Raw genomic sequence first — 14,260 nt, 5'->3', positions numbered from 1 at the left:
AACAACGTGGATAAACCTGGATGACATTATGTTAAGTGAAATAAGCCAGATATAGAGGGACCAATACACAGTGTCTCACTTATATGTGGAATCTAAAAAAGTTAAACTCACAGAAGCAGAGAGTAAAATGGTGGTTACTAGGGTCAGGATGGGTTGAGGATGGGGAAAAAATATATATAGTATATATAAAAATACAAAAGTTTCAATTAAACAGGAGGAATTATTAGTTTTGGAGACCTAATGTATAGTATTACAGCATGGTGACTATAATTAATAATAGTGTATAGTATATTTTAAAATTGCTAAGTGAGTAGATTTTGAATGTTCTCATCACAAAATTATAAGTATGAGGTGATTGCTATGTTAATTGGCTTGATTGCTATGTTAATTGGCTTGATTTAATCATTACATAATGTGTACACATATATTTATCATGTTGTACATCATAAAATGTATCCAAATTGTCATCTGTCAATCAAACTTTTAAAAACACATTTAAGATCTGGGCACTAAGTATGTTCAATTGTTTTTTTTTTTTTTTTTGAGACGGAGTCTGGCTCTGTCGCCCAGACTGGAGTGCAGTGGCCGGATCTCAGCTCACTGCAAGCTCCGCCTCCCGGGTTCACGCCATTCTCCTGCCTCAGCCTCCCGAGTAGCTGGGACTACAGGCACCCGCCACCTCGCCCGGCTAGTTTTTTGTATTTTTTTAGTAGAGACGGGATTTCACCGTGTTAGCCAGGATGGTCTCGATCTCCTGACCTCATGATCCACCCGTCTCGGCCTCCCAAAGTGCTGGGATTACAGGCTTGAGCCACCGCGCCCAGCCAAGTATGTTCAATTGTTATTGCTTCAGTAGACAGACCTAGAAAATACAGTGTACTCATATTTCCATTTAAATTTAGTGCCATGGCAGGAATTCTTACCTTCTTGCATTTTATTTTATTTTATTTATTTTTATTTTTTGAGACAGGGTCTCACTCTGTCGTCCAGGCTGGAGTGCAGTGGTGCAGTCTCGGCTCACTGAAAGCTCTGTCTCCCGTGTTCAAGTGATTCTCCTGCCTCAACCTCTCCAGTAGCTGAAATTACAGGCGCATACCACCACATTCGGCTAATTTTTTGTATATTCAGTAGAGATGGGGTTTCACCATGTTGGCCAAGCTTATCTTGAACTCCTGACCTCAAGTGATCTGCCCATCTCTGCCGCCCAAAGTGCTAGGATTACAGGTGTGAGCCCCTGTGCCCAGCCTCTTCTTTCATTTAATATTTTTATATATACTATACTCAAGTGATCCTACTGCCTTGGCCTCTGATATGGTTTGGCTGTGTCCCCACCCAAATCTCATTTTGAATTGTAGCTCTCATAATTCCCACGTGTTGTACGAGGGACCCAGTGGGAGATTGCTACAGCAGCTACAGGCCCCATGCAATTCTGAAACCCAGCAGAGCAGTTGTTAAATCTTAAAGCCCCAAAATAATCTCCTTTGACTCCATGTCCCACATCCAGGACACACTGATGCAAAGGGTGGGCTCCCAAGGCCCTAGGCAGCTCCACCCCTGTGACTTTGCAGGGTTCAGCCCCACCCTTGTGGCTATGCATGGTGCAGCCCCTGCTGCTACTCTCATGGGCTGGCATTGAGTGCCTGAGGCTTTTCCAGGTACAGGGTGCAAGCTATGGGTGGATCCACTACAGCTTCATTAGGTAGTGTCCCAGTGGGGACTCTGTGTGTTGGCTCCAACCCCATATTTCCCCTCCACACTGCCCCAGGAGAGGTTCTTTGTGAGGCTAACATTTTGTTTGTTTGTTGTTTGAGAGGGGGTCTTCCTCTTGTCTTCCAGGCTGGAGTGCAGTGGCATAATCATGGCTCAGTGCATCCTTGAACTTCTGGGCTCAATAGATCATCCCACCTTCCACAGTGCTGGGTTTACAGGCGTGAGACACTACACCCAGCCAAAACACGCGCACACTCTTATGTCAACCTAGTAATGGAGAGAAGCTCTTTAAAAGAAAATGATGTGTATTTAGCAATAGAGCATTGCAATGAAAATATGTATGCCCTTTGTGTGCATTTGGGGAGGTAAAGGAAGACAAAGGTTTTTAAAGGAGAGATAAGAAGGATTACATAATTGTTTTGAGAGAATTATCCTTGACTACAAAGATCAAGAGTAAGGGTGATGCTAGTCCAAGGTTGGATAGGCAGTTGCTGGGCAGATGCCCTTATGGAAATATTTTTTGCTTCAGGTTGCGACGGCCTTTGTACGAGGTTGTTTCTGTAGAGTCTTTTGTCATTGTTTTGTTGTCAGCTATGCAAGTGTGAAAACCCTCTCTTCACGGCCTTCCCAGGCTCTGTTTGTCAAGTTTTGCTTTGTTGTTGTTGTTGTTGTTTTAACATTAGTGGCTCCGTTTTGAGTCTGACAACTTTCACACTTCTAAGTTAGAGTTTAGAAAATATTCTGCTACTTTTTTTTTCTAAAAATGTATTTTAACTTCTTTCTTTTTTTTTTTTTTCTGAGCTAGGGTTTCATCTTGTTGCCCAGGCTGGAGTGCAGTGGCACAATCTGGGCTCACAGCAACCTCCGCCTCCCAGGTTCAAGCGATTCTCTTGCCTCAGCCTCCCTAGTAGCTGGGATTACAGGCATGTGCCACCATGCCCGGCTGATTTTGTATTTTTAGTAGAGACAGAGTTTCTCCATATTGGTCAGGCTGGTCTCAAACTCCTGACCTTAGGTAATCCTCCCACCTCAGCCTCCCAAAGTGCTGGGATTATAGGCGTTAGTCACCAAGCCTGGCCCTTTTTTTTTTTTGATGAGACGAAGTCTCACTGTGGCACAGGCTAGAGTGCAGTGACGCGATCTCAGCTCACCGCAAACTCCACCTCCCGGGTTCGAGTGATTCTCCTGCCTCAACCTCCCGAGTAGGTGGGATTACAGGTGGCCGCCAGCATGCCTGGCTAATTTTTGGATTTTTAATAGAGACAGGGTTTGCTATGTTGGCCAGGCTGGTCTGGAACTCCCGACCTCAGGTGATCCACTCGCATTGGGCCCCCAAAGTGCTGCGATTGTAGGGGTGAGCCACCGTGTCTAGCTTTTCTTCTTTCTTTCTTTTTTTTTTTTTTTTTGAGGCGGAGAGTCTCGCTCTGTCGCCCAGGCTGGAGTGCAGTGACACAATCTTGGCTCACTGCAAGCTCTGCCTCCCAGGTTCGAGCCATTCTCCTGCCTCAGCCTCCCGAGTAGCTACAGGCGCCTGCCACCACGCCTGGCTAATTTTTTTGTGTTTTCAGTAGAGACGGGGTTTCACCATGTTAGCCAGGATGGTCTCGATCTCCTGACCTCGTGATCCACCCGCCTCGGCCTCCCAAAGTGCTGGGATTACAGGCGTGAGCTACCGTGCCTGGCCTTTTTTTTCTTTTTATACTGGATTTTAATAACTAAGAACAGAATTCTTAAAGTCAAAAGTTTATAAGGGCTGAGCATCAAACACATTTGCAGCATAGGGTAAAAGAGAAATGAGCCCTTGGAAAATAGAATCATGCAGGAGTCTTTCAAGGATATTAATGCTACTACTCAATTTTATCTGATTTCTGTTTGATGGCAATGCTGATGTTGCTGATCTATTTTCTAGCAACACTAGAAATTTAAACTTTTATGTTGTCTCTCATTCTAAAATGTAAAAAGTTTCTTTTTTTAAGTTTTAAAGCATAGTGAAGCCAAATAAAGCACATCTGTGTGTTGATTTGAACTGTGAATTGCCTGTACCCCAATCTGGCTTATTGAGATGTGTATTTTACACTTCACTCGTTTCTGAACTTAAGGCGAGCGGCACATGCAGAACCTAAGGCGAGGGGCACATGCAGAATGATGTGGTCCCTAACAACCCACAGAAGTGTCTCTAGTGATTGCAGCAGCTTAATCTAAGAGTTATCCCAACAGTCATCTTCATCCCAAATATTTTAGTATAGTATTTTAGTATAGACATCCCTCACTCTCTGAAGGGGATTGAATACCAGCGTCCTCGGATACTCAAATCTCTTATATAAAATGGCCTAGGATTTGCAAATAACCGACACACATCCTCCCATATACTTTATTTTTCTCTATTCATTTATTTTTGGAGACAGAGTCTCTCTCTGTCACCCAGGCTGGACTGCAACGGTGTAATCTCAGCTCACTGCAACCTCCGCCTCCCGGGTTCAAGCAATTCTCCTGCCTCAGCCTCCCAAGTAGCTGGAATTACAGGCGTGAGCCACCATGCCCTGCCACCCTCCCGTATACTTTAGATCATCTCTAGATTACTTATAATACTTAAGACAATGTATTATAGTTGCTGTTGTTTTGAGACAGAGTCTCACTCTGTCACCATGCAGGAGTGCAGTGGCTTGATCATAGCTCACTCCAGCCTTGACCTCTTGAGCTCAAGTGATCCTCCCACCTCAGCCTCCTGAGTATCTAGGACTATAAGCATGAGCCACCATGCCCTGCTAGCCTTTTTTTTTTTTCTCTCTCTCTCTTTTTTGGAAGAGATGAGTTCTCACTGTGTTGTCCAGGCTGGTCTTGAACTCCCAGGCTCAAGCAATCCTCTGGCCTCAGCCCCCCAAAGTGCTGGGATTACAGGTGCTAGCCACTGAGCCTGGCAATACCTATAACAATGTAAATGCTATGTAAATAGTTGTCATATTGTATTTGTTTTAAAATTTGTATTATTTTTAATTGTTGAATTGTTGTTATTATTTTTTGAAATATTTTCAATCCACAGTTGGTTGAATCCTCGGATGAGGAACTCATGAGGTGTGGAGGACTGGCTGTATATTATTTAGCAAGGCACCTAATCTAGGACTCTTAAGCCTGTGGTTCTCATCCTGCTACACATTCAAATTGCCCAACCCTAACCCAGATCAGTTAGCTTAAAACTTAGAGTAGTCCCTTTTCAGATCCTGAAAGGATCCATGTGCCCTCCACCTGAGAAAACGCTAGTGATGAGGGTTGAGGGGAAGTACATTTTCTACCTCCCACTTCACAGGAGAAGGCTTTTCTTTCACCGTTTTCAGATTATTTTTTATTTATTTATATTTTATTTTTCGAGACAGAGTCTTACTCTATCACCATGCAGTGGCATGATCACAGCTCACTGCAGCCTCAGTCTTCCAGGGCTCCCCAGTAGCTGGGACCTGCAGGCATGTGCCACCATGCCCGGCTAATTTTTGTATCTTTTGTAGAGATGGAATTTCACCATGTTACCTGGGCTGGTCTCCAACTCCTGGGCTCAAGCAATCCTCCTGCCTGGGCCTCCCAAAGTGTGTGTGTGTGTGTGAGTGTGTGTGTGCACGTGTATGTGTTTTGAGATGGAGTCTCACTCTGTCACCCAGGCTGGAGTGCAGTGGTGCGATCTCGGCTCACTGCAAACTCTGCCTCCTGGGTTCATGCCATTCTCCTGCCTCAGCCTCTCGAGTAGCTGGGACTACAGGCGCCTGCTACCATGCCGGACTAATTTTTTTTGTATTTTTAGTAGAGACGGGATTTCACTGTGTCAGCCAAGATGGTCTCAATCTCCTGACCTCGTGATCCACCCGCCTCAGCCTCCCAAGGTGCTGGGATTACAGACGTGAGCCACTGCTCCCAGCCATGTTTTGTTTTTTTTTAAGACAGGCTCTTGCTCTATTGCCAGGCTGTAGGGTGCAATGACAGCTCACTGTAGCCTCAACCTCCTGGGCTCAAGCCATCCTCCCACCTCAGGGTCCCAAGTAGTGGGAATCACAGATGTGGGCCACCACACCTGGCTTTTCATTTGATTCTTAACCCAGACAAATGAAATCAATATTTCCAGAGGTGGGACCTGGGAGTATGTATTATGAAAGCTCCCAGATGTCTAATGAGCAGCCTGGCTGGAAAACCACTGCCCTTGATGGCCCTGGCCCCTGCTCAGCTGTCACCAAGTAAAGCACCCAGTGTGAATGAAGCCCTCTCCATCACTCTCTATGACGGGCTGAATTGTGCTCCCCTCAATTCCTGTGTTGAAATGCTAACCCATGGTACCTCAGAATGCAACCATATTTGGAGATAAGGCCTTTAAATAGGCCATTATGGTTGGCTCTGATTCCAGCTGACAATACCCTTACAAGAGGAGGAAGCATGGAGACACAAGCTTACACCAGGGATGCGAACACATAAAGGAAAGGTCAGCTGCAAGCAAGAGAGAGAAGGCCTTGCCAGAAACCAAACCTGCCGACACCTTGATGTCTGACTTCCAGCCTCCAGAGTGGTGAGAAAATTGACATCTGTTGCTTAAGCTGCCCAGTCTGTATGTTATGGCAGCAATATCAAACTAATATACTCTGCAAAATGAGAGCCACTTCATGCATAGGTAGGGGATGTGCAGGGATAGCTCAGGTGCCTCCTGGACACAAACAAATGCCCTTAGAGGGGGTTTCTTTTTCTTTTTCTTTTTTCTTTTTTTGGAGTTGGGGTATTGCTGTGTTGCCTGGCTGTAGTGCCATGGTATGATCACAGTTCACTGCAGCCTCAATCTCCGAGCTCAAACAATCCTCCCACCTCAGCCTCCCAAGTAGCTGGGACTATAGAAACGTGCCACTATGCCTGGCAAAAATTTTTTTCTTTCTTTCTTTTTTTTTTTTTTTAATTTCAGAGATGAAAGTCTCACTCTTTTGCTTTGGCTGGTCCCAAACTCCTGGCATCAACTGATCTTCCTGTCTCTGCCTCTGAAAGTACTGGGATTATAGGCGTGAGGTCCCCACAGCTGTCCAAGGGTTTTTTTTTTTTACTATATCAATCTACCCTGATTTTCCAGGGAACAGCCTTCTCCCACTTTTGGCTATTTCCTAGAGACCAGTGCTGGTAGGGACTCCCTTTCAATTCTCTTTCTGGCCCCGACTCCCTTGATTTCTTTCCTAAACTGTGAAGAACAAAACCTTGAGGACAGAGAGAGATAAATTTTTACAGTGTTTCAAAAGCTAGGGGAATATCTGTGTTCTATCTGTCTGATATAGGTAAGAAAATAATAAAAACAAATGATAACTGTATATTAGAATGGTCTGAAAGCTAATGGCCTAATATAAAAAAGACCTTACAGTGTGAAGTTATGAAGAAGCAGAGGGTGTAAGTTCAGTGCGGTCTACAGATGCTGGGCAGGTCTGCTGGGGTGAGATGGCTACTTACCCAAGGTGGTTTCCATGGAGAAGGACAAGATGCTTTCTGCAGACTGAGTGGAGAGAAGACAAACTTTTCAGGTACGCTTTGGGCCTGTTGGCAGTAATGTGAGTAGAGGGAGAATTTAAAAAGGGGAGTCTATTGCTACTCAGTTTTCTCCACTTCTAGAATGCCCACACTATGAACCTTGGACATGTGGGCTCCCTGAAGCCAGGGAGAGGAATGTCTAGTTCTGACTTTACGAAAGCCAAAATTGGGAGTGGGTCTTGGAGCCACCTCTTGCTAGTCGATATGGGGATACTCCCAGACAGCAGGCTGGGCTGAGGAAACTACCTGCTCTCTTCCTTCTTCCTCGAGGAGTCCCATGTGTACCCACCGTTTACCTCCAACTTGTAAGTGAGAACATGCAGTATTTGGTTTTCTGTGTCTAAGTTGGTTCACTTAGGATATGGCCTCCAGCTCTATCCATGTTGCTACAAAGGACATGAATTTATTCTTTTTTGTGGCTGCATAGGACATTCTTAGGTGACAAATTATGGTGACCCAGTTTATCCCCAGTTCCTTCTGTCAAGAAATAAAAGGGATGGTCAGCGGGAGCCCCCAACTTTAATGGGTACTGCAAGGAAGAAGACTGGAGAACTGGTGACAGAAATGTCCTCTGATGGGTCAAGTGATTTAGCTGAGTCTTACCACTGCAAGGTTCACCACTGCAAGACTGGGGGAGACTGAGGCTTTGGGTAAATGCTAAGTCATTACCAGGTGGATTAAGGAAAAAACTCCAAGTAACAGTAATGAATCATCGCAGTAGAGGAGAAAATCTCCAAGTTATATCTAACACTGAAATCCTGAAATTGAAAGTACCGCTTCAGTGATTAGAAATGCATTTCTATCAGCTATTGAATAAATACCTTACTTCGTAGAAGTTTTTATTAATTTAAAAACAAGGCTGCAGCAAACCACCATGGCACGTGTATACCTATGTAACAAACCAGCACATTCTGCACATGTATCCCGGAACCTAACATATAATAAGAATAAGAATAATAATAATAGAAAACAAGGCCAGGCACGGTGGCTCACACCTGCAATCCAAGTAATTTGGGAGGCTGAGACGGGTAGATTGCCTGAGCTCAGGAGTTCGAAACCAGCCTGGGCGACATGGTAAAATCCCACGTCTACAAAAAATAGAAAAACTAGCCAGGTGTGGTGGCATGTGCCTGTGGTCCCAGCTACTCAGGAGGCTGAGGTGGGAGGATTGCTTGAGCCTGGGAGGCAGAGGTTTCAGTGAGCCTAGACCACACCATAGCACTCCAACCTGGGTGACAGAGTGAGACCCACCCTCAAAAAAAAAAAAAATTTAAAAAGTAATAATAATAATAAAAACAAAACTAACTAAAACACTCAGGAGAGATTAGTGGTCTAAAGGCATATTTTTACAATGTATTCAGGGTTATTCCATTGTTTCTTAAAAACTACCTTTGGGAGCACCTCCCCAAACTTAGTTTGGAAGTGTGTTTTCTGGGTTGCAATAAATAAGCAAACAAAACACTGCCTTTTGATTAAAAGTAATACTTAAATAGAGCTAAAAATAAAATCAAATACACAAAAAATAATCTTTTTTTTTTTTTTTTTTTTACGTGGAGTCTTGCTCTGTTGTCTACCCAGGCTGGAGTGCAATGGTGCAACCTCCACCTCCTGGGTTCAAGTGATTCTCTTACCTCTGCCTCCCGAGTAGCTGAGACTACAGTCATGCACCACCACGCCCAGCTCATTTTTGTGTTTTTAGCAGAGACAGAGTTTCACAGTGTTGCCCAGGTTGGTCTTGAACTCCTGACTTCAAGTGATCCCCTGCCTCAGCCTCCAGAGGCGCTGGGATTACAGACGTGAGCCACTGCACCCTGCCAAAATTCATCCATTAATTGTAAAGTAAATTTCCCTTCTGCCCCAGGTCATGGTTACCTGTCTCTATTCCCAAAATAAATGGCTGTTTAGAATTTCTGATGTGTCCTTCAATATACATTCTCTGCATCTACATAGACTCATCTTCCCCTACCATTTTGTTTTTTGTTTGTTTGTTTTTGAGACAGAGTCTCACTCTGTCGCCCAGGTTGAAGTGCAGTGGCATGATTTCGGCTCACTGCAAGCTCCGCCTCCTGGGCTCACCATTCTCCTGCCTCACCCTCCGGAGTAGCTGTGACTACAGGCGCCTGCCACAACGCCTGACTAATTTTTTTTGTATTTTCAGTAGAGATGGGGTTTCACCGTGTTAGCCAGGATGGTCTTGATCTCCTGACCTCGTGATCCGCCCACCTCGGCCTCCCAAAGTGCTGGGATTACAGGCGTGAGCCACTGTGCCTGGCGCATCTTCCCCTGCCTTTTTATGTAAATGGGTGTTTATTATTTACCTACTCTGTATTAAAATTGTGGTTTATTAACATAATTTTACTGACTTATTTTAATTTGAATGGAGATAAATTTATAAAGGGGACTGATGATTATAATTTTATGTTTAAAATGTTCAAAAGCAAACAGTAATGCGTCTTATCTTCTGAGTAGGATGTGGGTTGATACTGCAAAGGCAAGCATGAGATGTTTCATTAACACAAAGCCTTGAGTGCCCCAAACCCAAAAGTCAAAGCAACTTATCAATAAATGCCAAAGGATGCTATTCTGACATATCTGTATGCTACGGTGTGAATGCAAACCCCAAATCTCATGTGTCGGAAACTTAATTTCAAATGTGGGACTATTGAAAGGTGGGGCCTTTAAGAGGTGATTGAATCATGAGGGCTCTGCCTTCACGAATGAATAAATCCATTCATGGATTAATGGGTTAATGGGTTATCATGGGAGAGGAACTGGTGGCTTTATAAGAAGAGAAGAGAGACCTGAGCCAACATGCTCAGCCTCCTTCATGAGATGCTGTCTGCGGCATCAGGATGCTGCAGAGCCCCCCAACCAGGTAAAAAGGCTCTTACTAGATGTGCCCCCTCCACTTTGGGCTTCCCAGCCTTCATAACTATGAGAAACTCACTTTCTTTATAAACTGCCCAGTTTCAGATATGTTGTTGTAAGCAACAGACAATGAACTAAAACACTGTGTTATCTAATTATGCGATTCTTGTTTTATTATTTATTTATTTAGCCTCTTGTCAGAAACCTTTTTTTTTTTCTTTTGAGATGAAGTCTCACTCTGTCACTCAGACTGGAATGCAGTGGTGCTCTCACGGCTCACTGCTGCCTCGACCTCCCTGGCTCAAACGATCCTCCCACCTTAGCTTTTCAAGTAGCTGGGACTACTACAGGTCCACACGCCCCCATGACTGGCTACTACTTTTTTTTTTTTTTTTATGTTGCCCAGGCTGGTCTCAAACTCCTGGCCTCAAAAGATCCTCCTGCCTCAGCCTCCCAAAGTACTGGCATTGAAGGTGTGAGCCACCACACCCAGCCCACCAAGAATTTTTTGAGACATGTACCTGAGTGATTAAGAGTTTAGGATTGGCTGGGCAGGGTGGCTCACGCCTATAATCCCAGCACTTTGGGAGGCCAAGGCGGGCAGATTACCTGAGGTCAGGGGTTCGAGACCAGCCTGAACAACATGGAGAAACCCGTTCTTTACTAAAAATACAAAATTAGCCAGGCATGGTGGCGCATGCCTGTAATCCCAGCTACTTGGGAAGTCTGAGGCAGGAGAATCGCTTGAACCCGGGAGGCGAACATTGCGGTAAGCCGAGATGGTGCCATTGCACTCCAGCCTGGGCAACAGGCAACAAGAGTGAAACTCCATCTCAAAAAAAAGAGTTTAGGATCTATATTCACTCTGCCTGGGTCCAAATCCTGGATGTTATTAACTGTGTGACTTTGGGCAAGTTTATTAACATCTCCATTTAAAAAAAAATCTGTAATAGGAATATAATAATAATAAATGCACACTCTCTCAGGATTTAATTAAATGGAATAAAATATATAGAACTCCTAGAACAGTGCCAGGAGTTTGAAGCCAGCCTGGGCAACATAGTGAGACTCCATCTTTACAAAAAATACATTTAAAAAATGAGGTGGGAGGCCGGGCGCGGTGGCTCAAGCCTGTAATCCCAGCACTTTGGGAGGCCGAGACGGGCGGATCACGAGGTCAGGAGATCGAGACCATCCTGGCTAACATGGTGAAACCCCGTCTCTACTAAAAAATACAAAAAAACTAGCCGGGCGAGGTGGCGGGCGCCTGTAGTCCCAGCTACTCGGGAGGCTGAGGCAGGAGAATGGCGTAAACCCGGGAGGCGGAGCTTGCAGTGAGCTGAGATCGGGCCACTGCACTCCAGCCTGGGCGACAGAGCGAGACTCGGTCTCAAAAAAAAAAAAAAAAATGAGGTGGGAATGGTGGTGCACACCTGTGGACCCAGCTACTTGATAGACTGAGATGGGAGGATTGCTTGAGCCCAGGAGGTCAAAGCTGCAGCAGTGCAGTGATTGTGTCCCAGTAATCCCAGCACTTTGGGAGGACAAGGGAGGAGGATTCCTTGGGGCCAGGAGTTCAAGACCAGCCTGGGCAATATAACGAGACCCCATCTGAACAACAACAAAAATTCTCATGCACTTAGCATTTGCCAGATATAATGCCAATTTCTAGGGCACAAAGGCAAATGGTAACTACCTCCCTGGACTGTTGTAAAATAATGCATGCAAAACATTTTGTGCCCCCAATGATCCCTTCCTCATGGTGTCCCCACACTTTTATCTTGTACTTTCACAATGAGCAGGGCACCACCAGGATACTGGGTAATAATGATGTGTGATTTCCAAGACTAGGTCATACAAAACATTTTGCCTTGCTCTGTTGAATCACTTGCTCTGGTGGAAAACAGACAACTACTATGTCATAGCATTCAAGCGGCCCTATGGAGAGGTCCATGTGGTAAGGAACTGAGGCTTCCTTCCAACAGCCAAGTGAAAGAGCCATCTTGGAAGAGGATCCTCCAGCTCTCAACAAGTTTGCCAAGCCAACATTTTGAGCATAACCTCATGAGAGTCTCTGAGCCAGAACCACACATCTAAGCTGCAGTAACTTTGACATAATAATGATTTATTGTTGTTAAGCCACTAAGTTTGGGGATAATTTGTTATGTAGTAATAGATAGCTAATACAGTTGTGCTTATTATGTTTGGTACTTATTACTGTCACTACCACATCAGTGCATTGTTGTATTAAACTGTTTTGTTTCCCCGCTGAATTATGCTGGGCTCACAAGGGGAAAAGTGCCCACCAGAGTTTTTTCTTTTTTATGTAATCAAGTTTTTAAAATTCTATTCTGTTCTATTTTATTTTTGTAAGTTCCAGGGTACATGTGCAGGATGTGCAGGTTTGTTACATAAGTAAACATGTGCCATGATGGTTTGCTGCAACTATCAACCCCTCACCTAAGTATTAAGCCCAATATGCATTAGCTCTTTTTCCTAATGCTCTACCCTCTTCCTTCCCTCCCACAAAAGGCCCCATTGTGTGTTGTTCCCCTCCCTGTGTCCATGTGTTCTCATTGTTAAGCTTTCCACCTGTAAGTGAGAAAACGCAATGTCTGGTTTTCTGTTCCTGAGTTAGTTTGCTGAGGATAATGGCTTCCAGCTTATCCACATCCCTGCAAAGGACATTATCTCATTCTTTTTATGGATTCATAGTATTCCATGGTATGTATGTACCATATTTTCTTTTTTCTTTTTTCTTTTTTCTTTTTTGAGACGGACTCTCATTCTGTCACCCAGCTAGAGTACAGTGGCACGATCTCTGCTCACTGCAACCTCCGCCTCCCAGGTTCAAGTGATTCTCCTGCCTCGGCTTCCTGAGTAGCTGAGATTACAGGCGTGTACCACCATGCCTAGCTAGTTTTTTGTATTTTTAGTAGAGACGGGGTTTCACCGTATTAGCCAGGATGGTCTCAATCTCCTGACCTCAGGTGATCCACCCGCCTCAGCCTCCCAAAGTGCTGGGATGAGCCACTGCGCCCGGCCAGTACCACATTTTCTTTAACCAGCCTATTATTAATAGAAATTTGGGTTGATTCCATGTCTTTTCTGTTGTGAATAGTGCTGCAATGAACATACACAAAATTAGCTGAATGATTCCAGTAAATATCATGTATTTGTTTGCCAGTTACATAATAAAATACCACAGATTGGGTGGCTTAACCAACAGAAATTTATTTTCCCACAATTCTGGAGGCTGGAAATCCAAGATCAAGGTGTTGGCAGGGTTGGTTTCTTCTGAGACCTTGGCTTGCAAGATGGCCACCTTCTTGCTATATCCTCACAAGATCATTCCTCTGTGCACATTTGTGTCCTAATGTTTTCTTCTTATAAGGACACCGGTCATTTTAGATTAGGGCTCATTCGTATGATGTCATTTTCACCTTAACTGCCTCTTTAAAAGCCCTATCTGGAAATAAAGTCACATTCTGAGGTTACTGGGGGTTAGAATTTCAACAAATGAATTTTGGGAGGACTTGCCAGCATCACTTGTGGAGCATTCAACTGGAGAAACTGCCCTAATTTCTCATTTGAAGGTCTAAACACCTCTTTTATCAAAATAAACCAGATTCTATTAAGAAGGCTGAATGTGCATCTGGCTCAATCAACAGGATTCTGGCTGCTTCAAATGCTTGATTTTTTTTTCATTCTCAGAGAATGAAAACAATGTTGAAATACTGAGTATGTTCTATACAGAGTCTTCATGTCACAATGAATAAGAAAAGTACTTTTTTTGGGGGGGGACAGGATCTTGTTTTGTAGCTCAGGCTGCAGTTTTTGGAGTGCACTGGCATGACATAACTCGCTGTAGCTTCCATTTCTTGGGCTCAAGTAATCCTCCCACCTCAGCCTCCTGAGTAGCTGGGACTACAGGCATGTGCTACCACTCCAGGCTAATTATTTTATTGTATTTTTAGTAGAGATGGGGTCTTGCTATGTTGCCCAGGCTGGAATCAAACTCCTGGGCTTAAGCAATCTTCCTGCCTCAGCCTTCCAAAGTGTTGGGATTATAGGCACAAGCCACTGAACCCAGTCAAGAAAATACTTTATAATACTGAATGCCACTAAAGAATGCATGGCAAACCAT

The sequence above is a fragment of the Trachypithecus francoisi genome, unplaced genomic scaffold, assembly GCF_009764315.1.
Source record: "Trachypithecus francoisi isolate TF-2019V2 unplaced genomic scaffold, Tfra_2.0 Contig00168, whole genome shotgun sequence".
NCBI classification, from domain to species: Eukaryota; Metazoa; Chordata; class Mammalia; order Primates; family Cercopithecidae; genus Trachypithecus; species Trachypithecus francoisi.
The sequence above is the reverse complement of the archived record's forward strand: the minus strand, read 5'-3'. Positions refer to the sequence as shown.